This window comes from Mytilus trossulus, chromosome 9 (genome assembly GCF_036588685.1).
Source record: "Mytilus trossulus isolate FHL-02 chromosome 9, PNRI_Mtr1.1.1.hap1, whole genome shotgun sequence".
Classification (NCBI taxonomy): domain Eukaryota; kingdom Metazoa; phylum Mollusca; class Bivalvia; order Mytilida; family Mytilidae; genus Mytilus; species Mytilus trossulus.
Genome location: NC_086381.1, coordinates 5,424,547 through 5,451,498, shown reverse-complemented (window position 1 = coordinate 5,451,498; position 26,952 = coordinate 5,424,547).

Sequence of the window (26,952 nt, the reverse complement as noted above, 5' to 3'; positions counted from 1 at the left end):
GGCCCTACAACTTGTCTATACCTCTATTTTGGCATCCTGACCTTGCACACATTTATGGCCCTACAACTTGTCTATACCTCTATTTTGGCATCCTGACCTTGCACACATTCATGGCCCTACAACTTGTCTATACCTATATTTTGGCATCCTGACCTTGCACACATGCATGGCCCTACAACTTGTCTATACCTCTATTTTGGCATCCTGACCTTGCACACATGCATGGCCCTACAACTTGTCTATACCTCTATTTTGGCATCCTGACCTTGTACACATTCATGGCCCTACAACTTGTCTTTACCTCTATTTTGGCATCCTGACCTTGCACACATTCATGGCCCTACAACTTGTCTATACCTCTATTTTGGCATCCTGACCTTGTACACATTCATGGCCCTACAACTTGTCTATACCTCTATTTTGGCATCCTGACCTTGCACACATTCATGGCCCTACAACTTGTCTATACCTCTATTTTGGCATCCTGACCTTGCACACATTTATGGCCCTACAACTTGTCTATACCTCTATTTTGGCATCCTGACCTTGTACATATTCATGGCCCTACAACTTGTCTATACCTCTATTTTGGCATCCTGACCTTGTACATATTCATGGCCATACAACTTGTCTATACCTCTATTTTGGCATCCAGACCTTGCACACATTCATGGCCCTACAACTTGTCTATACCTCTATTTTGGCATCCTGACCTTGCACACATGCATGGCCCTACAACTTGTCTATACCTCTATTTCTGCATCCTGACCTTGCACACATTCATGGCCCTACAACTTGTCTATACCTCTATTTTGGCATCCTGACCTTGCACACATTCATGGCCCTACAACTTGTCTATACCACTAATTTGGCATCCTGACCTTGCACACATTCATGGCCCTACAACTTGTCTATACCTCTATTTTGGCATCCTGACCTTGCACACATTCATGGCCCTACAACTTGTCTATACCACTAATTTGGCATCCTGACCTTGCACACATTCATGGCCCTACAATTTGTCTATACCTCTATTTTGGCATCCTGACCTTGCACACATTCATGGCCCTACAACTTGTCTATACCTCTATTTTGGCATCCTGACCTTGCACACATTCATGGCCCTACAACTTGTCTATACCTCTATTTCTGCATCCTGACCTTGTACACATTCATGGCCCTACAACTTGTCTATACCTCTATTTTGGCATCCTGACCTTGTACACATTCATGGCCCTACAACTTGTCTATACCTCTATTTTGGCATCCTGACCTTGCACACATTCATGGCCCTACAACTTGTCTATACCTCTATTTTGGCATCCTGACCTTGCACACATTCATGGCCCTACAACTTGTCTATACCTCTATTTTGGCATCCTGACCTTGTACATATTCATGGCCCTACAACTTGTCTATACCTCTATTTTGGCATCCAGACCTTGCACACATTCATGGCCCTACAACTTGTCTATACCTCTATTTTGGCATCCTGACCTTGCACACATTCATGGCCCTACAACTTGTCTATACCTCTATTTTGGCATCCTGACCTTGCACACATTCATGGCCCTACAACTTGTCTATACCTCTATTTTGGCATCCTGACCTTGCACACATTCATGGCCCCACAAGTTGTCTATACCTCTATTTTGGCATCCTGACCTTGCACACATTCATGGCCCTACAACTTGTCTATACCTCTATTTTGGCATCCTGACCTTGCACACATTCATGGCCCTACAACTTGTCTATACCTCTATTTTGGCATCCTGACCTTGCACACATTCATGGCCCTACAACTTGTCTATACCTCTATTTTGGCATCCTGACCTTGCACACATTCATGGCCCTACAACTTGTCTATACCTCTATTTCTGCATCCTGACCTTGTACACATTCATGGCCCTACAAATTGTCTATACCTCTATTTTGGCATCCTGACCTTGCACACATTCATGGCCCTACAACTTGTCTATACCTCTATTTCTGCATCCTGACCTTGTACACATTCATGGCCCTACAACTTGTCTATACCTCTATTTTGGCATCCTGACCTTGTACACATTCATGGCCCTACAACTTGTCTATACCTCTATTTCTACATCCTGACCTTGTACACATTCATGGCCCTACAACTTGTCTATACCTCTATTTTGGCATCCTGACCTTGCACACATTCATGGCCCTACAACTTGTCTATACCTCTATTTTGGCATCCTGACCTTGCACACATTCATGGCCCTACAACTTGTCTATACCTCTATTTTGGCATCCTGACCTTGCACACATTCATGGCCCTACAACTTGTCTATACCTCTATTTTGGCATCCTGACCTTGCACACATTCATGGCCCTACAACTTGTCTATACCTCTATTTTGGCATCCTGACCTTGCACACATTCATGGCCCTACAACTTGTCTATACCTCTATTTTGGCATCCTGACCTTGCACACATTCATGGCCCTACAACTTGTCTATACCTCTATTTCTGCATCCTGACCTTGTACACATTCATGGCCCTACAACTTGTCTATACCTCTATTTTGGCATCCTGACCTTGTACACATTCATGGCCCTACAACTTGTCTATACCTCTATTTCTGCATCCTGACCTTGTACACATTCATGGCACCTACAACTTGTCTATACCTCTATTTCTGCATCCTGACCTTGTACACATTCATGGCCCTACAACTTGTCTTTACCTCTATTTCTGCATCCTGACCTTGTACACATTCATGGCCCTACAACTTGTCTATACCTCTATTTATGCATCCTGACCTTGTACATATTCATGGCCCTACAACTTGTCTATACCTCTATTTCTGCATCCTGACCTTGTACACATTCATGGCCCTACAACTTGTCTATACCTCTATTTTGGCATCCTGACCTTGTACACATTCATGGCCCTACAACTTGTCTATACCTCTATTTCTGCATCCTGATCTTGCACACATTCATGGCCCTACAACTTGTCTATACCTCTATTTTGGCATCCTGACCTTGCACACATTCATGGCCCTACAACTTGTCTATACCTCTATTTTGGCATCCTGACCTTGTACACATTCATGGCCCTACAACTTGTCTATACCTCTATTTTGGCATCCAGACCTTGCACACAGTCATGCTTTCTGGCTGTTGTTGACGTCTTACACTAAATTCTTTAGATGTTGAATGTGAACTTGGGGGGGGGGGGGTATTTCCTAAACTTTTAGTGGTTTGAGTGTGCCGCAAAACAGGATAACTTTCTCATGTTCTGTTGGTTAGAACAGGGTCTCTTTTTCATGCCTTGCTGGTAAGAACAGGGTCTTTTTTTTTTAAAGTATTTGTCTAGAACAGACTCGTTTATCTAACTGTTTAATATACAGTCTAGAACCCAGGTCAGGAACTTCATCTATTTTATACGGTCTAAAGCTCTGAGCATGTATAGAACAGGATATAATATAGAAACTAATATATTTTACAGTTAAATTTTGATGCAGTTAATAATATTGTATACATTCATTAGTTTTGCCCCACCACATATAGAAAATGCCAAGTCAGGTGGTTTTCGTTTGTTCTGGTGTATCATTTTAGTTTCATTTTTCTATCTCCCAGTCACTCTATCGGGCTTCAGTTGATATTGTTATTGAAATTTGTAAGATTCGAAATCATAATTATTTCCTTTAAGCTAAATACTTCAACTGAAATAAGACGAATGCTCAATACCAACATGGAATATTTCAGTATGCCCTACCTGCTCACAAGAACTTAAAACATGGTCACGTTTAATTCAGTCATTTAAAAAAACCCAGCAACATTTAAATGTCGGAAGGATATGAAATCATCATAAATTCATCAATGCATGCCTCGAAGAAACAAACTCATTCGGTTAAAGTAATTAACTTAAAACGTTTTCTATTTAATGAAATGCGTCAATCTATCATTATGAACCACACCATTACTTGTAGCAAAATGAATCAATGTTAAAGATGACGTCTTTTTAAAAAAAAAAAAATCAAGTCATAAAAACTCCAGCAGCAATGCAAACTCAACCAACACCCATGACTGTGTTCGTGCCTTTCTTCTTCCTACGTCTAACGTGCATGTAATTTATTGTATCATTTCTTAATGTGTATACGACTTATAAGGTTTAAATAGATACCCCAAGCTGTAATTACAGATACGATATAAACATGTGTAGAACATTACAAAAAAATACTATGTTTTATAGTTGAACAAAGATTTCTACAATTGTGTTGCTATTGGTGTAGAGATCTATTGACTTGCACGTACAATTATGTATGTAAAAAGCAACAGTAGTAACCAATAAATATAAATAAATTAACATTGTAACCTATATCTAATAAATAACAGAAACGATTAAAGTAAAGTGTAATACATGTACATGTTTCTGGTATAAACATATATACTAGCAGTATACCTGACACTCACTGATACCTTATAATGAAGTATTGATTTAACATTACATTTGAATTCGTTTAAAAAAGAACACAACTTCAAGGATAACTCCTGGTTTCTATCTTTACAACATGTTTACTAGCCAAAGGTTACGGTCCAGTCCCCTCATAGGAGGAGACAGCAACCTTCCGCTAGCGAGGATGGGCTATATAACTATATCATAACTTTCTACATAGAAATAGGAAGATGTGGTGTGAGTGCCAATGAGACAACTCTCCATCCGAAAAACAATTTAAAAAGTAAACCATTATAGGTTAAAGTACGGCCTTCAACACGGAGCCTTGGCTAACACCGAACAACAAGCTATAAAGGGCCCCAAAATTACTAGTGTAAAACCATTCAAACGGGAAAACCAACGGTCTAATCTATATAAACAAAACGAGAAACGAGAAACACGTATATATTACATAAACAAACGACAACTACTGTACATCAGATTCCTGACTTAGGACAGGTGCAAACATTTGCAGCGGGATTAAACGTTTTAATGGTTCCAAACCTTCTCCCTTTTTCTGAAACAATAGCATAACATCACAACATAGCAAAACATACGATAAAATATCGATTGGCAGACTTAACTCAATCAAAAAACGTATGATTACACAATGAACGAATAAATTTGATACATGTACAGAAACACAATAGTGATCGCTCGCTCCTAGGAAGGGATCGCAACCTTTGGCTAGCGAAGATTGGCTCTATAACTTTATCATACAGTTTAACATCGTAACTTTCTAAACAGAAACATAATAGTGATCGCTCCCTCCTATGAAGGGATCGCAACTTTTGGCTAGCGAAGATTGGCTCTACACAAAGAAGGCCGTTAGTTTTATCATTTGAATTGTTTTACATTGTCATTTCGGGGCCTTTTATAACCGACTATGTGGTATCCATGGCTTTGCTGATTGTTGAAGCCGGCCATACGGTGACCTATAGTTGTTAAGTTCTGCGTCATTTTGGTCTCTTGTGGAGAGTTGTCTCATTGGCAATCATACCACATCTTCTTGTTTTATATCTACAACTGTATCATTTAGTATAACATCGGAACTTACTTTCTACACAGAAACAAAATAGCGATCGCGCTACTCCATCAGATAGTTTAGAGAGTGCGAGTTCTAGCGAATAGTAGCAATCGTCCTTTTATTTTCATACCAAAGAAATTATTCTGCTTGGGTTGAAATCGCTTCATATTTTCGATTATGACTTTTTACAACATAAATACATGATATAAAATTGAGAATGAAAATGGGGAATGTGTCAAAGAGACAACAACCCGACCAAATAAAAAAAACAACAGCAGAAGGACACCTACAGGTCTTCTATGTAGCGAGACATTCCCGTACCCGGAGGCGTCCTTCAGCTGGTCCCTAAACAAATATATACTAGTTCAGTGATAATGAACGCCATACTAATTTCCAAATTGTATACAAGAAACTAAAATTAAAATAATACAAGACTAACAAAGGCCAGAGGCTCCAGACTTGGGACATGCGCAACAATGCGGTGGGGTTAAACATGTTTGTGAGATCTCAACCCTCCCCCTATAACTCTAACCAATGTAGAAAAGTAAACGCATAACAATACGCACATTGAAATTCAGTTCAAGAGAAGTCCGAGTCTGATGTCAGAAGATGTAACCAAAGAAAATAAACAAAATGACAATAGTACATAAATAACATCAGACTACTAGCAGTTAACTGACATGCCAGCTCCAGACTTCAATTAAACTGACTGAAAGATAATGATTTCATCATATGAACATCAGGCACAATCTTTCCCGTTAGGGGTTTAGTTTTATATCATCATAACATATATAAGAAGAAAATAACCCGTGTCATGCCAACAACTGTTTTTAGAATAAATGTGTTTAGTTCCGATGCAAAGACCTTATCAGTGACTCAATATTAACGCCAAAACATGCAATCTTTAATGACTTTATTTGACGCAATTATATCCCTTCTTAATTAATAAGTCTATTCAAATGTTTTGTTAGTTTCTGAGGTGAATACTGACACCTTTGTGCTTTATAAAGAATATTTCCATCAAAAATTGAATGTGAAATACCTGAACGTATAAGAAGTCTGCATGTTGAGCTATATTTACGAATGATGTCCTTATACCGATGACAACATTTAGTAAATGTTTTGACTAGTTTGTGATATCGAAAAAAAACCTGGTGTAATAATTTTTCAGTAATACATAAATTTCCCTAGTTAAAATCTAAAACATTGAGCGAATCGTACAAGCTGAGATATATAAACACCATAAGATGGTGACAAGGGAACGTAACCATCTAAAAATGGATAATTAACGATAGGAAATGAAACATCATCCCTTTTATCATAAATTTTAGTATTCAGCTTTCCGTTAGTGATATACATATCAAGATCGAGGAAAGGGCAGTGGTCATTGTTAGTATTAGCTTTATTTAAAGTAAGTTCAATATATATACAGGATAAATTTCATTAATATACATACTGAAGTCGTCATTATTGAGAGCCAAAATATCATCAAAATATCTAAAAGTATTATTAAATTTGTTTATCAGATGTTGTTTAGAAGGATCTTTGCTTATTTTTGTCATAAATTGTAACTCATAACAATACAAAAACAGGTCCGCAATAAGTGGTGCACAGTTAGTCCCCATTGGAATTCCGATAATCTGACGATATACGGAATCCTCAAAGCGAACAAAAATGTTTTAGTTTCTTCTGGTAAAATTAACATTTTGAATTCCATTATATCTGTAAGTTTAATGGTACTGGACTATCAATTTATGTTAATCTTTGGAATCTAAACAAATCAGTCAAAAAATGAAAAATGAGAAATATAATACAAATAAATTAAGTTTTCAAAACGCTTTTTCGGATAACATAATGTTTATTTTGGACACCTTTGATTTCAGCTTGTATGCAAACTTTAATTATTTGAAATAATGATTAACAAAAAAACAGCTATTTACATCAAAAGATCATCTCGTAGTTTATTTGAAATTCAATGAAACATACGGAACATTTTTATGAAATAACTTTGTATAATTTACTGTTCACCAGCTGATTCTAATTATCTAATTGTTTATAAATCATTATTTAACATTGTATACAGATTGTGTAACTTCCTCACACATAAGTGTTATCTATGAGACCGGATTTGTTTTTGTTACGTGATTATATATAAACAATGTACCTGTAATGTGTTATTACATACAGCAGATGCATCAATTTTACCTTTTTTACACTGCAGGTGATTAATGCACATGTTATACAAATAGGTTGAAAAGTTACATGTTTAATCTATGTGTCTCCCGTCATTAACATAGGATGCTACATCTATTAATTAAACAAATGTATACTACAAAGATCCTCCAACGGTAATGTTTATCACTTAATTTTTTAAATCATCAAGTGGATGGTTTGATGAAAATTGTACAGGACGGACATAAATCAGACTCAGATCGCAAATAGTTTAATAAAATTGAGAATAGAAATACAAAATGTGCAAAATAAACACAACCCGACCAAAGAGCCAGAAATGAAACAAATCTGAACCAATTGGGTTTCAACCCAGCGAGAAAATTTCGCAACCGAAAGGCTGGCTTCAGCTGGCCCCTAAACAAAAATACGTACCTACAATACATTCTTAAACCTGTTACTCAGTGTGTCGCTGGTCGTTGTCTGGCATATTTGTTCTTCGTTAATTGTTTTGTGCATACATGAGGACAGTTGTTTTGTCTTGTCCATGTCATTTATAGCTCACAATATGGTATGAGTTTGCCCATTGTATAGTTGCTTGCATATACCTCCTAGAATCTCTGGTTGCTGGTAGGGTATTTGGTCATCACACCACATATGTTATATTATATATATAAACATGTTCCTCCTCATAATTTCATCACTTCATTATTTGTAACGTATATATAGGCGGGTATTTAATTTTGACATAAGAAACGTCCTGGATTTTCTTTATGAAACCCATAACATTATATGTTAAGGTGGACTTGCTAATAGAACTGTTTATTGTAATGTGAATGAAACGTGTCTGGAATGTCATTCGTCCTCGTACAAACGAAAAGCAGGGAGAAGGAACGGTAGCCAGAAAAATTGCGATAGCCATTAACAAGTGTAAATTTATTTGTCTGTATATATATATACTCTGTGCGAAGCCCAGCAGACTTTCCTTAACAACTGACGGAAGAGGTTGATATTGATAAATATTATAACAAAATAACATTCACCTGTAATTCACATATGAAAAATCGGCGGAACAAAGAATCAAATCGGCGAAAATGAAAGATAAAATCTTTTATCAAATCTGCGCATATGTCATACGCCCAGTTAAAACATAATTATGTTCAAGAATATTTAGAATTTCATCTAAAGATCACAAACCTCAAAGCTGCAGCAGAATTGAGTTCTAAACTTTAACGTACAAATCTAAAATCATGGTAAAATTAAATTAAGTTCAAGAATTTCATGTCCAGAAAACAAACCTCAAAGTTGAAACAGGATAAAGGTCTTTGACCTCGATTTACAATGTTTGATGTCAAATGATTTATTTTTCTTTAAAGATTTATCAGTTTAATTACAAAATTCCACCCCTTTTTACAACCTATCAAAGTCATGTAACACTCTGTTTACGTTTGAAATCAATAATATTGTTTCTGTTAAAGTTACGTACTTTAGATGTACCTGTTTATTTTGATAGAAATCCTATACTGTTTATTTGTACAAATACTTTTAAGATTAAGACGTTACAAATGGGACATTTGTTTTGACATCAAACACAATTTGTCTAAAATTTAATTAAAATAGCGCGAATTTATTGGGTCACTTCGGTAAATAACCTCCACAAAACGTAAAAATATACGGATTTCAGACAGGTGTATATTTAAAAAGGATGTCAGACACAAAATGACTGTTACACATGCTATTTCAGTGGTTGTTTGAAGTTAGACGCCTGTCACGGCTCTGGTATTTTTGCAACGTTGAGAATTGATTGTTGGAACTTAAAACCTAAATGCAGTTATTGAGTATCTCTATACCATTGTAATTTGGTTTTTTGAGAAATAAATGAAGATATATGCTTGAAAGAGTAAATCGATTTTTACATGTGACAATCGATTTTTCGTCCCTAACGAAGATAAAACTTTTGATACATCTTGAACAAAGTTTGGGGAGAGTTGAAAACTCGAACCTTTAGTCTACAAATTGCACATTTATAATTGACAAAATCTGTTTGTATACTCTATTTTTTTAACAGTTTGATCCACTTCAACGCAGGTCCTAAATGTAATGGGGTCACTACAACCTACTTAATGAGATAAATATCTATCAGACCGGAAACTGACCTTGACCGTCAGGTGGTGAATTGACAAGCTGGTCATCAGCACACGACATTAATTCTCGTTACATAACCAGTTTAATGTGTTAATGTTTGTCAGTATATTACGTGAGCTTTTGACGTCCTCAAGGATAACAAAACTATAATCGTAAAGATAGCCAGTATTCACTAATTCTATCAAAATAGAGCTTTGTATTCAACTTGTTTTTCGTGTCTCTAATAGTTGAGTCATTTTAAAATTTCTTTAATTAACAGAAGATGTAAATTGTATTAGATAAACAACTAAATATACTTATTGGTTGTCCCCAAATATTCATGTATCTGTTTATATTTTTTTACAATTTATTAAATAATTATATAGGACCTATAATAGTCACATTCCGGCGTCCTCATAACGAAGATTTCTGGAATAGTTTACGTGCATTAGGTTTGACACCATACCCACAAGTTTTGAATAAATTTTTTTTTTTTTGGGGGGGGGCAGGGGGCACGGGTCCCCCCTTTTTGGGAAAAAAATTGGTTGCTTAGGGAACCACTGAAGCGTGACTGGAGCGGGGCCCCCTCTTAGGTCAGTCAGTGGGCCCCCACTTATGAAAATTTATGGATCTGCCACTGGACAGAACAAGAAAAAGGCAAACACAGAAGAACACAAAGCCCAACAAAAACAGGGAATTCAAAATAGTTCATGGTCAGCTTTGGCAAAAATATTTATAAGATATTTTACATCGTGTAGATCTGTTTCTTCTTTTCTCTTCGGAAATATCTAAATACCACGTTATGAGAGAATCCTGTATAATATATAAAGGGCAGTCATATCGTCTTCTTGTTGACGTTATGTAAATATTTGATGTCCGAATGATCAAGTACTTGTGAATTTACGTTCGATCTATAGTAAATATTTATTTTCAAATAAATAGCCTCAAATAGCTATGTATAATAAATTAGTACTTTCAAAACTTGTATAACATGCTTTAAGATATGCAATTCCGAGGTAAATGAGGTCATGAAATATTGTTCTATATTTGCTCACCTATTTATATCATTTTTTATTCCTTCTTTTAGCTATAGATCAGTTATTTACTTGTTAAAATTAAATAAGACGCTATCTTTTCTCTAACTCGATTTTGAAACCAGTGGATCCTAAACGGTCTTTATATCAGAAGGTGGAGCAGAATACGTTCAGACCCATGTACAGTATTTGTATTTACATCACATTGCTAAAATTTTGTTTATTTTGTTGATGCCCCACTTACGTTAGTAGAGGGGAGTTATGTTTTCTGGTCTGTGCGTCCGTTTGTTCGTTCATCCATACGTCTGTCCTGCTCCAGGTTCAAGTTTTTGGTCATGGTATTTTTTTCATGAAATTGAAGTCCTTAACAACTTGAAACTTAGATACACATGTTCCCTTTGATATTGAACTTTTTAATCATTTTAAATGCTAAATAAGAGTTTGCATGTATTCGATTTTTATGGTCCTTTGTAAATAGAAAATGATGAGTTGGGCATCCGTGTATTACGGACACATTCTTGTTTCTTTAAATTTCTTTTACCATAATGTTGTCAAACTTTTTTCCTGACCCCCAACCCTTGATATATTTTTTAGAATATATATATAGTTGGTGTGGTATGTGTGCTAAAGATACATAGACATAGGCCTTGTTTCTATAACAAGATTACTTATATTGAATATGTCAAAGCTATACAAAAAAAAGTCAAATAACGATGATATGGGCTAAATAGGCATCTCTCATAGGCCTTGTTTCTATAACAAGATTACTTATATTGAATATGACAAAGCTATACAACAAAAGCCAAATAACAAGAAAGTCAGCATCTATCGTTACCGTTGTCTACACAATGTTAATGTTTGGTAAGACGTCCATCCGTGGTCAGTTTGTGGTGTTTTAATGTTTGTACAGACGACCATCAGTGGTCATTTCGTGTTGTACATTAGCCCACTTGATGTCAAAGTCATAAGTGAAGAGTCAACAAAGAAACCAATAGATTAACTAATCCATGAATAACAAATGGTCAAACTTCAATAAAGATGCGCTGGACAGTACATATTAAGTAGCCGGTAAATGTTGACCAGTAAATACACAATAACATCAAAATCAACAGGAATTAGTAACGGTCAAACTTTCACACAACTTTAACAAATATTTAAATTGGAGGACATTTATCTTTAAACTGGTCAGCATATCTGACAGATTAAAGTAGTTTATTAACTTTGTGAAGGTTGTGTTGATAATTGTAAGATCACATTCCAATCTAAAGAAGTTCAGCTAGGATTTTCTTTTGAACTAATGAATGCTGTATTTTAGCATTATGACAACAGGATACTGACAAACACTTTCATTTTCCCAAAAGGGCATTGCATTAGGTGACTTAAGGTGAATTAAGCGATTGCGGTCCCACAAGTTAACGAATATTACAAGTAACTGTTTTTTTTAATAAAAAATTATAGGGTTTACCAGCAACTCTTCAGATGAAGGTTAGCAACATTCACTGTAAGATTATTACTGTCAATAAATATTATAATGTTTATAATTTTTCATATGATTCAGAATATGGATTACTGAGTGGTAACAGAGTCTCCGGTGGTACACATGGACAAATAATAAAGCTTATGCATAACTCCAGGAACCGTTCAATTAACAAGGGTTTTGAAGAAAACAAACCAGAGACATAATTGGTTAAAGAGTATAAGGCAGTTACAAATGTTCGGGAAGTACTGTCTACGAATGTGAAGTCACGTTTAATAAACTTTGGTTGACATTTACCTCAAACATAAGAAGTTAAGGAAAAAAGGAACATTCCTACATCATTTTATTGGGTATCGTAAAAATACGACACATGTCGCAATGTCCTTAGATCTCAGACATTCGACGTGACCTATATATCAATAAATCAATTCATCTTTTCCACATACCACATTAAAGAAGTAACGGGTTAGATTTGTGGTATAGATGTTGACAAACCAGCTGGGTTATTAAAATCATGAGGATACCCGCTGTACAAATCCAATTTGTTAGCACATCAAGTCCTAAAGTTAACATACATGCCGATAAAAACGTGATTTCTGGTATTCGTGGGTAGGCATTCCTCTTTTTGAATTATAATTAAGTTTTCCAAAAGGATAATTTATAATTTCAAATATTTCAATCATTGTGAAAGGTTAATTTTTCTATAGATTTATTGACCAAATGGTGTTTATCCTACGATGGCCGAAGTAAGCCGACAAAACTACAATTAAAACTTTGTATAGTACTGTACAGAAAGTTTGTACATAGTACTTTCTTGTTGTTTTACTTCCGGGTAAAAAGATAGTAGTACTCTGTACAGAAATTTGGTACAGTGTACTATCTTTTTATGGGATCAGACAGTACAAGAGCAGAGTTTGTGGAGACTAGCTATTTGATTTATCGACCTATTTTTATCTGGTTCTTTCATCATGTTCATTGACTTTCATGATAAATTGAAAGGGAATGCTTGATATAAATTATAATTAAATGCGATTCCTTCAACCAACATACCGTCGCTGTTATGCAAAAACCTCGTATCTAAGGTTTTGATAATTTTACACCAGGCAGTAAAAACTGAAATCTTTTAATCGATTTTTTAGAATTAAATATGTATGTTCCACTGTATGCGACAATAACTGATCTTCTAACCAATCAATTACCAAGAGGAGCAAATATTTCTGCACCTATGTTGTTTTTTCAAAGCTTTTCATTATTTCAAAGCTATATTAGCTTTGAGAACCTAAAATTGTACCTGTTATAATGTCAGCTGCCGTGCCATGTGTTTTTCTTTTGAGATACGATATTTTCGCACAAGAAAATGTCTCACCAATCCGACTTCACTTTTTCGTCACATGTCAGAACTCAAGTTAATGATTGGTTAGAAGATCAGATATTTTCGCATACAGTGGATCATACATATTTAATCCTAAATAATCGATAAAAAGATTTCCGTAAAAAATTGAGATACGAGGTTTTTGCATAACAGCGACGATACGTAATAAATCTCAAGACTTTACACCGTTTTTTTTTAATTTCATTTAATGAAAGTTTGTTGCATATAATTAAAATTATAACTAACAGTGTTTCGGGATTTTTTGCTTATACAATTAAAGCATGGGTCCCTTTTCAAAAGTCTCCCAACTATTTCCTTGATTTAGCAAGGTATTCTTTGATATTTTTGTTACGTTTATGCGCTATGATAGGCACCTGGGTGAAGATTTCACTACATTGTTAGTCTTTTTGCAGATTGCTCCAATGTTTTCTTATAACCATACTAAGGTTTTTTACCATTGGATTATATTTAGTAATGAGAGTGAGTGGGACATTCTTTGTCCTATCGGGCTACAAAAAAGGTTGTTTTTTCTGCTTGTTGTATTTTTAACGTTTCTTATAACATTCTCTGTTTTATTTTACAGTATTCTCTTTAAACTAACTTATCTTGTTAGTTAGTTAAATTTCTGTCTAACTCATTGATGTCACTATTATTTCTAATATGACATATAGATTCACACACTGTAATACTTGTGAATGTGTGTTTCGGATGTCACTAGTGATTGGTAAATATTGATACGTTTCACTTTTTAACCGGATTTTTGGGACAAAAATGTCGGTTATTGATTTGGGGATGTACGGCGGGCGACCGGGTGGCAATCAAATGTTGTCCGTGCATTAATTCATGAACCGTTCAACCAAAGCTTCCCAAATTTTAATATGTTGTTACTGATGACAAAATGGAGATCAAGTTCAATAATGACGATTTTGACTTTTACCGTTCAGGAGTTATGGTTCTTGAACTATTTGACCATCTCGAAATGCCTCATTTACTATTTCTAGATTGATTTTATGTATTTTTGGTGTTTAAAAAATGTATAACACTTTTTATCAGAGTGTTTTCTGTTTTATGCAGCTTATCCAGAAACAAATAGCATATGTATGAATGTTATTTATCACTTTTCGAAGAAAAAACATTGACTTTTTTCAATTTATACATATTTAGTCCAATTACACATATCATTTCTTTTTTTTTGTTAATAATAAATCAATGATTTGTGTTTCATTCATAAAAAAAACCAATGATAACTAGGAACACAAACTTTCTGTAAAGTTCAAGACATTTGTAAAAGGAAGTTCAACAAATGTAAAAATGGTGGTTATGTACTTCTTGATTCCATAAAAAGATAGTACACTGTACAAACTTGTCTGTACAGAGTACTATCTTTTTACCCGGAAGTAAACACGAGATAGTACTATGTACCAACTTTCTGTACAGAGTACTATCTTTTTACCCGGAAGTAAAACACGAGATAGTACTATGTACCAACTTTCTGTACAGAGTACTATCTTTTTACCCGGAAGTAAAACAACAAGATAGTACGATGTACCAACTTTCTGTACAGAGTACTATCTTTTAACCAGGAAGTGACACAACAAGAAAGTACTATGTACAAATTTTCTGTACAGTACTATATAAAGTTTGAATAGTATTTTTGTCGGCTTACTTCGGCCATCGTATTACCCCTTTAGATTACAAATCTATAGATTTACTTTGCTCCGCACAGTCGCATCAGATTCCATTATAATGGCAACGATGTGTGAACAATACAAACAGACCTAATATATAGGTACAAATGTCAAAATAGTGGTACAGCAGTCTACATTGCGTATAATCTTAATCACTATAAAAACAAACAAATATGAAACACAAACTAATATGCTTGGGCAAAATAACAGTTACATGTAGGTACATTTCTTACAAATGCACAAAATATCGTCAAATCATGATTTTATAGTTTATATTCAGCGGAAATGTAAGCTATAGCCGAAAAAGTATTTTAAGGAACAGTTATTACCCTTCTGGAGCACCTGAGATCACCCCCAGTATGGTGGGGTTCGTGTTGCTTATTGTCTTTGGATTTCTATGCTGTGTCTTTTGTATACTATTATCTATTTGTCTTTTAATTTTTAGCCATGGCGTTGTCATTTTATTTTCTATCTATGAGTTTGACTCTCCCTTTGGTATCTTTCGTCCTTTTTTTTTTTATAGTAAGGCAAATCAATAATTTAACTTCAAAACCAAAAGAAATTCTAAATTTGTTGTTCCTAAAATGTTGGTTTGGTCGCACAGTTAATATCGAGGTGCTGTGTATGCTATCTGATATGGATAGATATCATATTGGCCACTGTTGCTACTATAACGGGGCTTTATTCTGATCGTTTCAGGACTTTACATTATTTCGGATCTTTGTATCCGGGATCTTTATCCATCTAGCCCGCTAAAATAGGGAACTATAGCTATTGCATATATTGCACCATAAGCTCACTGTATGTACAACGAAGTCTGTATAATGTGTACAAGTTTATTCCTATAGATATTCATATAGCAGTACATGTATGATATAAATATATAGGTTCACGATATAATTTCCAACTTAACTTCTTACTTTATTTTCATCTATATCACAACTTGATACTTCAAGCTTAAATTAGGTTAAACATTGCTTTATGGTCTTATGCAGTATTTGAATAAACTTCTAAATGTTATTGTAATTCTGTGCAACCCATGTACCATATAAACTGTCACATTAATAAAGATGACAGATCATTAAACTGATTAAGTATTAACCATCAAATCTTTGATATAATTGACCACGCCACACTACCTTGCTATCTGGTTTGTCCATATTTTTCATTCGTCAACGATTTTGGAGAATATTTCTTTACTACCTTCGTTCTTGATATGCAGGTACTGAATATTTCCCCCCTAAACTGACTGGCCCCTTAACAAATATATACTAGTTCAGTGATAATGAACGCCATACTAATTTCCAAATAGTACACAAGAAACTAAAATTAAAATAATACAAGACTAACAAAGACAAGATACTCCTGACTTGGGACAGGCGCAAAAATGCGGCGGGGTTAAACATGTTAATGAGATCTCAACCCTCCCCCTATACCTCTAGTCAATGTAGAAAAGTAAACGCATAACAATACGTACATTTAAAACTCAATTTAAGAGAAGTCCGAGTCTGATATCAGAAGATGTAACCAAGAAAATCTATCTACATATATGATTAAATCAAAGACTTGTTACATGTTCCAATCCTAATGTTCCATAGTTCCTTCACCCTTTTTCATTATCCTGTATTCGCTTTTTTTTTAAATCGAGAACATCTAATGATATTATACTTTGTTATTGCAGTTGTAATTATATCGATTTTGTAATAAAATCCGTGTTTACAATGTTAGATGTTTTGAATATATGGTGTTGTACTGATGACCTAACTGTTAACTTAGAAAAATCTAAAATAGTACATTTTAGAACACAGTCTGTATCTAAATCAAATTTTTCATTTTTGTTTAATGGTAACAATGTAGATATTGTTTCCCAATACACATATTTAGGTTTATTGTTTACTGAGCATTTAAGCTATGATAATATGGCAAAAGCAGTTGCTAAAGCCGCCAGTAGATCGTTGGGTCTGTTAATATCCAAATGTAAAGCTAATGGTGGATTTCAATATTGTACATTTACAAAATTATTTGATACACTTGTATGGTCTGTAATAGATTATGGTGCCTCTATATGGGGAACACGTGATTTTTCATGTATAAATAGTATTAAAAATAGAGCCATGCGTTTTTTCATGGGTGTAGGAAAATACACGCCTAATATGTCTTTGTGTGGTGACATGGGCTGGATGCCATGTAAAATCAAACAGTGGACTAGTGTTTTTAGAAACTGGACACGTTTCAATAAAATGAATGATGATAGAGTAAATAAAAAAGTGTTTATATGGGGTAACACATGTAAAAAAGTCTAAAATTGGCATTTTAGAGTAAAAAATAAGTTTAAAGAACTTAATATGGAATATTTGTGCAATGGTGCTATTTTGAACAAGGATTTAGTTAAGAATATTGAAAATGTATGTTTTGAAAAATTTAAGGGAGAATGGTATGACAAGATTATGTCAGATGATAAAAATAAATTACGTACATATAGAATGTTTAAAAATGTATATGGCGTAGAAAATTATTTAATTTTTAATATACCAGGTAGATACAGGAGTGCTTTAGCAAAATTTAGATGCGGTTTAGCACCCATCAGAATTGAAACTGGTCGTTATGAGAATATTGATATTGAAAATAGATTATGTTTCAACTGTACTGATGACGTTGAAGATGAAAAACATGTTTTGTTAAACTGTCCTGTATATTCAGAGATTCGTAATGTTATTTTTAACCGTGCTAGTATTGTTGATGAGAATATTTTACATATGTCTGATAATGAGTCAGTTATATTTCTTTTTACAAATGAAAATATGGTATTTTATATTGCCAAAATCTGCTATGAAATTTTAATAAAGCGAAAATGTATTTTATATTCGTGATAGTTGACTTAAGTTGTATTTGTATTATAATTTAAAAAAAAAATGTGTAAGTCTCTCATAACTCTTTATAGAGTGGCTCTTGTTGTTAATTTGTGTTTTAAAAAGCTGTATATTTTATATGTAACACGTGGTGAGACTTTAATAAAGTATTTGTCTTGTCTTGTCTACAATAATCGCCGAATTAACTCTTCACAATTTTCAAATTTACATATTCAGTTATTAATCATAGGAAAATGTTTTTTTTTCATTTACGTTTATTAAATGGGACTATTAAATATCACTGTTGTCAAAGAGAAAACTTTTTCTCTTCGTTTAAAACTTTTGAATTCTGATGGTTATCGATGAAACGTACGATGTGCACATTAAATTATTCAAAATAAATACTATACATGTAAATTTTTACAAAGCCCATTAAGTATAACTGAGCAAATAAAAGTTGCATTATTCATTTTAGTAGTAAAAAAAACATTCAAATATGGGGCGTTTCATGATCATTACATAAACTTCTCTTTAACGAAGCCGACAGATTAGATAAAGATCAAGATTTCTGTTGAAATTAATGACGTAACAAAGTAATATCAATTGTCACCGTGGCCATACTGTCACCTAATAACAAAAGGGTCAAGGGTTAAAAGTCTCGTAAAGTAAATGAATTATATATACTATCAGATGTAGACACGAAGTATACATAATATATAAAAGGATTCACTGATTGGGAATGATATAATTTACCTTTAATTGAATAATATAATTTATGTTAATTTGGATAACAGATGTATGCTAGATAGAAAGTAAAATAATAAAGCATGAAAGTGGCGGAAAGATTAGAAAGTTGATGAACACATTGCTTTATTGTACGCCATATACAATGTATGACCGTTGTCGTGTTACATTCTGTCAAAGACGAATTCACTTTTCACATTTATGAAAACAAATACGGATGAAATGGTAGATATTAATCTATGTAACTTGTTTTGTGCAAACTCTCATGATTCTTTTTGTCGTATTATTTAGACCACCAACATGTCCAACAGAATAACATTTGACGCATGTAATTGAAATTAATTGTGTTTTTAACAATCAACAGCAAATATTTCAGCCATGCACAGAACAAAAACATTTGTATATATAACATTTAAATACTGAGGACTGTAAAATATGGAAACATGTGTTAGGGCTAGAAATTTGGTGTGGGCTGATCTATACTTCATAATTTCTGTGTCATTTGATCTCTCGTAGAGTGTTCTCTCAATTATACCACATCTTCTTTTTCATATCTACATGTTTTTGACGTAAACATATATGTAACATATCATATTGTATTTTTTCTCATCATGAATCCCCTTCCGCATTTTTGATGATATTTGTAATATATCTGTTGCGTGTATTTTTTCAATCACCTATATTTACACAGGAACTTTCATATTAAGCATAAAAAATGAAGATTTAATTATAGAATAAATATGCAATGAACTGTTTAATTTGTTGCATCTGCTTCCGCTCGGATTACTGAATTATGTCTATATCTTAGTCAGGACAGCAATTACATTTGCAAGTTTTAATATATTTTACGAGTTATACATACACTTTAATAAATCTGCATGCAGGGCATTTAGTACTAACTATATATCTTGGTTCGTTTTATTTATAAATTGTCGGAGCAATTCAGTATGGGTGGGGTTTAGAATAAAACATCATACAATTGTAACAATGTATGAAAGCGAGAAAATATCATTATCGATTGAAAAATAAACAAGAAGACAAAATATTCTCGCACAAAACACTATACACAGAGAACTCAAGATTCCGAAACCAAACTAGAATTCAAACAGAATGTCATCCATTACTGTTTATGTTGTCCCATATATTGTAAATGCCTTAAGATAGATTTACTTTTTAATTGAGATTGCTGAAACTCGAATAATATAAATATTTTGTTGATATCCCCTAATATTCGGGTTCGTAACAAGCTGTATGCTTACAGACATGTCATGATGATAGTTTTGGATCGATAATTCTGTATGCTTATACAGTTATGAAATAAATTTGTTTTGGCTCAAAAGAAGCTGTATGCTTACAGGCAGAACATTATGATAGTTTAGGATAGATAAAAGCTGCTTGCTTACAGGCATGACATTGTGATAGGTTTTTGCTCGTAAGAAGTTGTATGCTTACAAGTATGACATAATGATAGTTTTGACTCGTAAAAAGTTGTGTGCTTACAGGTATGACATGATGATAGTGTTGGCTCGTAAATAACTGTATGCTTACAGGCATGGCACTATGATAGGTTTGGCTCGTAAAAAGTTGTATGCCTATAGGCATGACATAATGATAGTGTTTGGCTCCTAAGAAGCTGTATGCTTACAGGCATGACATAATGATAGTGTTTGCTCGTAAGAAGCTGTATGCCTACAGGCATGACATAATGATAGTGTTTGGCTCCTAAGAAGCTGTATGCTTACAGCCATGACATAATGATAGTTTTTGCTCGTAAGAAGCTGTATGCTTACAGGCATGACATAATGATAGTTTAGGATCGATAAAAGCTGCATGGTTACAGCCATGACATAATGATAGTTTTGCTCGTAAGAAGCTGTATGCTTACAGGCATTTCATGATGATAGTTTAGGATCGACAAAAGCTGTATGCTTGTGCAGGTATGAAATAGTGATAGTTTTTGGCTCGTCAGAAGCTGTATGATTACAGGCATAACATGCTGATAGTTTTGGCTCGTAAGAAGCTGTATGCCTACAAGAAGCTGTATGATTACAGGCATAACGAACATGCTGATAGTTTTGGCTCGTAAGAAGCTGTATGCCTACAGGCATGATATAATGACAGTTTTGGCTTGATAGAAACTGTATGCTTACAGGCATGATTTAATGATAGATTTTGGCTCGAAAGACGCTGTATGCTTACAGGAATGACATAATGGTAGTGTTAGCTCGTAAGAAGCTGTAGGCATGACATAATAATATTTTTAAATGTAAAACTATGAACATTCAAACATTTTTATCTTTTAATTTCGGAAAATAATTTCTAATTCAAATCTCGAGTTGTAACAAACAAAAGCAAATCTGGATCTCGAACCCATGAAAAAAAATAAGCCACGTTGCAAATGTTGCTAAACCCGTTCATAATGTAACTGATAGTGTCACGCTTTTTAAGACTTTAAAGGCGTATGAAAGAAAATATGACAAAGATAGAATAAACCACCAAGTAAAGCCCAACTATAATTATGTTCTTTAAAAGGCAAAGGATAACGCGTGTCTCAAGGCTGGTAATGTTTGGTGAGTTCCTTTTATATATGTAACATACGTACATGATCAACGTCCTGACTTCGTGAAATAACAGGAAATTTATCTGTTTACATCATCACATATTCAAACAGATACCATCGAAACCCACTTAAAATATGATACTATCGAAACCCACTTAAAATATGATACTATCGAACCCCACTTAAAATCTGATACTATGGAAACCCACTTAAAATCTTTCGTCATTTCCAAACATCCATATGTTTAAGAGGAACATTTTGTAACTACTAACTTTCTTTAATCAAAAGTTTACACTTTTTGTAGTTGTATAGCAGAAATATAGAAAGCTGCTTGGAAATATTATAGACATGTAATGTATAGTCCCGTCTGATATAAGATTCCTGTGTGTTAGAATTGTTATACAGTAAATATACTGGGAAATACAGGTATAGTCCCGACTGATATAAGATTCCTGTGTGTTAGAATTGTTATACAGTAAATATACTGGGAAATACAGGTATAGTCCCGACTGATATCAGAATCCTGTGTGTTAGAATTGTTATACAGTAAATATACTGGGAAATACAGGTATAGTCCCGTCTGATATAAGATTCCTGTAGTTTAGAATTGTTATACAGTAAATATACTGGGAAATACAGGTATAGTCCCGACTGATATAAGATTCCTGTGTGTTAGAATTGTTATACAGTAAATATACTGGGAAATACAGGTATAGTCCCGACTGTTATAAGAATCCTGTGTGTTAGAATTGTTATACAGTAAATATACTGGGAAATACAGGTATAGTCCCGACTGATATAAGAATCCTGTGTGTTAGAATTGTTATACAGTAAATATACTGGGAAATACAGGTATAGTCCCGTCTGATATAAGATTCCTGTGTGTTAGAATTGTTATACAGTAAATATACTTGGAAATACAGGTATAGTCCCGACTGATATAAGATTCCTGTGTGTTAGAATTGTTATACAGTAAATATACTGGGAAATACAGGTATAGTCCCGTCTGATATAAGAATCCTGTGTGTTAGAATTGTTATACAGTAAATATACTGGGAAATACAGGTATAGTCCCGACTGATATAAGATTCCTGTGTGTTAGAATTGTTATAAAGTAAATATACTGGGAAATACAGGTATAGTCCCGACTGATATAAGAATCCTGTGTGTGAGAATTGTTATACAGTAAATATACTGGGAAATACAGGTATAGTCCCGACTGATATAAGAATCCTGTGTGTTAGAATTGTTATACAGTAAATATACTGGGAAATACAGGTATAGTCCCGTCTGATATAAGATTCCTGTGTGTTAGAATTGTTATACAGTAAATATACTGGGAAATACAGGTATAGTCCCGACTGATATAAGAAGCCTGTGTGTTAGAATTGTTATACAGTAAATATACTGGGAAATACAGGTATAGTCCCGACTGATATAAGAATCCTGTGTGTTAGAATTGTTATACAGTAAATATACTGGGAAATACAGGTATAGTCCCGACTGATATAAGATTCCTGTGTGTTAGAATTGTTATACAGTAAATATACTGGGAAATACAGGTATAGTCCCGACTGATATAAGATTCCTGTGTGTTAGAATTGTTATACAGTAAATATACTGGGAAATACAGGTATAGTCCCGACTGATATAAGATTCCTGTGTGTTAGAATTGTTATACAGTAAATATACTGGGAAATACAGGTATAGTCCCGACTGATATAAGAATCCTGTGTGTTAGAATTGTTATACAGTAAATATACTGGGAAATACAGGTATAGTCCCGACTGATATAAGAATCCTGTGTGTTAGAATTGTTATACAGTAAATATACTGGGAAATACAGGTATAGTCCCGACTGATATAAGATTCCTGTGTGTTAGAATTGTTATACAGTAAATATACTGGGAAATACAGGTATAGTCCCGTCTGATATAAGATTCCTGTGTGTTAGAATTGTTATACAGTAAATATACTGGGAAATACAGGTATAGTCCCGACTGATATAAGAATCCTGTGTGTTAGAATTGTTATACAGTAAATATACTGGGAAATACAGGTATAGTCCCGACTGATATAAGAATCCTGTGTGTTAGAATTGTTATACAGTAAATATACTGGGAAATACAGGTATAGTCCCGACTGATATAAGAATCCTGTGTGTTGGAATTGTTATACAGTAAATATACTGGGAAATACAGGTAGTAAATATACTGGGAAATACAGGTATAGTCCCGACTGATATAAGATTCCTGTGTGTTAGAATTGTTATACAGTAAATATACTGGGAAATACAGGTATAGTCCCGACTGATATAAGATTCCTGTGTGTTAGAATTGTTATACAGTAAATATACTGGGAAATTCAGGTATAGTCCCGACTGATATAAGATTCCTGTGTGTTAGAATTGTTATACAGTAAATATACTGGGAAATACAGGTATAGTCCCGACTGATATAAGATTCCTGTGTGTTAGAATTGTTATACAGTAAATATACTGGGAAATACAGGTATAGTCCCGTCTGATATAAGATTCCTGTGTGTTAGAATTGTTATACAGTAAATATACTGGGAAATACAGGTATAGTCCCGACTGATATAAGAATCCTGTGTGTTAGAATTGTTATACAGTAAATATACTGGGAAATACAGGTATAGTCCCGACTGATATAAGAATCCTGTGTGTTAGAATTGTTATACAGTAAATATACTGGGAAATTCAGGTATAGTCCCGACTGATATAAGATTCCTGTGTGTTAGAATTGTTATACAGTAAATATACTGGGAAATACAGGTATAGTCCCGACTGATATAAGAATCCTGTGTGTTAGAATTGTTATACAGTAAACATACTGGGAAATACAGGTATAGTCCCGACTGATATAAGATTCCTGTGTGTTAGAATTGTTATACAGTAAACATACTGGGAAATACAGGTATAGTCCCGACTGATATAAGAATCCTGTGTGTTAGAATTGTTATACAGTAAATATACTGGGAAATACAGGTATAGTCCCGACTGATATAAGAATCCTGTGTGTTAGAATTGTTATACAGTAAATATACTGGGAAATACAGGTATAGTCCCGTCTGATATAAGATTCCTGTGTGTTAGAATTGTTATACAGTAAATATACTGGGAAATACAGGTATAGTCCCGTCTGATATAAGATTCCTGTGTGTTAGAATTGTTATACAGTAAATATACTGGGAAATACAGGTATAGTCCCGACTGATATAAGAATCCTGTGTGTTAGAATTGTTATACAGTAAATATACTGGGAAATACAGGTATAGTCCCGACTGATATAAGATTCCTGTGTGTTAGAATTGTTATACAGTAAATATACTGGGAAATACAGGTATAGTCCCGTCTGATATAAGATTCCTGTGTGTTGGAATTGTTATACAGTGAAATATATGTATAGATGAACATTGAACTCTTGTCAGAATAGGGACGTTAGATTCGATCATTGTCCCTTATTGAAAGCCAAATATTTACGTTCCTTTTCAAAATTGCTTCAAACATTAAAAAAGGGGGCCCTGATCGAAGTATGTGATATCCCAATAAACACGCCATCATTTTCCCAATGTTTGATAGTAATTGACTCATATTTTATTATTTGAACTCTTTATACTAAAACGTTTAAATATGAACTGTATCATTCCAAAATAAAACAGTACCCGGGATAGGAAATTTTAAACTACAAACTATTTTGTTTACCACTATAAGTGTAAAATTAACGACATCTAGATTCAGATTAGTATCTGTAATGTTAAACACTTCCCTTTAAAAATAAAGTTATATTTTGACTTAATTTTGTTGATTGTATCTGATAATTTGGTAACATGTAATGTTAACCCGTCCCGTTCAATAAAGTATTTCTCATTTCTCAAAACTAAGGTGTGAAGGGAACTTGTGAATGGTTGTAGCGGATCTTGGTTAATGAGATACGTTTCCTAGAACATTACGAATTTATAACATTTATTTTTGAATTGCAATCGAATATGCTGTAATATGATATTCTTCAATGTAAAATTAGATCTGATAAAAATTTCGGTAAAAACCCGTTTCTTTTACGTATTGTGTTTATTTCTATTTAGACCACTCTGACTTAGTTAAAATACATGAAATAAGAACTTATGTTTTTAGCTCGTCTTTTTTAAGGTTTAAACACTGTAATGATAATTTGTAATTTTCTTTAACCAAATAATCTACTCTTTCTGAAGACTATTCGTTTTATATTCATTTTACTTGTATATGAGTACAAGGGAAAATGTTATGGTTATCTCTGGTCGATTTAATGTGTGGTGACAAAATGTATTAAAATTTATAATAATATTAATACAATGTTTATATTGTGACATTTGAAGACTTCAGGGGCGTAGCTACCCGGAGGCACGACAGCACGTGCATCCACGTCGTTTTCACAAAAAAAAATGAAGAGAGAGAGAGAAATGAGTTGTCAATCGGAATCGGACAGCGACGCGTGATGCATGTACTATCTTAGACTATTATGATTATAATATTTGTTTAACGTCGGAGACTGTTGGTGTCCCGGATATTAGTTTGACAACCTATAGTTACAAGTGTTGATGAAGCTGTTCGAGTCATGCAGAAAAAGATCGTGGCTCCATATACACTTACACGCAGTTGCGTGTACATTGATTCGGCATGCAAAAAAGAAATGGCAAAATCAAAATTTATGAATTGAATGTTTAAGGAAACAACTATGTTGTCACCTTTTTAATTAATGAAATATCATTAAATAACGACATTTGGTTTCAAAATTAAAAAAAATGACAAGATCAGGAGGTAATCTAATAAAAGATTTGAATTTATATTCAGTCTAAGACATGTAGTTTTGGAGAATATTTCACAGTGTACAGTTCATCAGTTTGGAATGAGATGTACCAATCGGCATTAGAATTATTAGATCCCTTCGATATCGTTGAAAATATGCCGAGGCGAAGTGGTCCACAGACTACCGGAGCCAATCACCCTGCAACCACGCCAAAACAGTATTGTAAATTCTTATTATTTTTTGCGTTTTTAGACCATATGATAAGGGAACTGGAAAGTGGAGTCGCTTCAAGTATTATCTTCTTTGCGCTGTATCTGCTTCATCATGATGTAGGAAAAATCACAAATCTCAATATTGTCTGAGACATACGAAACTGACCTGTCATGTAATTTTTTACGAATTCAATTGGGAAGGTCGCTCGATGCCGGACACGTACGCTGGTTTATAACATCTCGCGAGTGCTACCATACCATGATGGAGATCTTTCAGTCACGGTACTACATATGTAATTGAAAACAAATGTACGATCAACAATGAACAACGACAGTTACATAGCATTACTGCATATTCATCGGGATTTCAGTGTGAATATTAACAAATAAAGAGAAGTTTCTTTCTTCCAAGACCCAAAGAGCA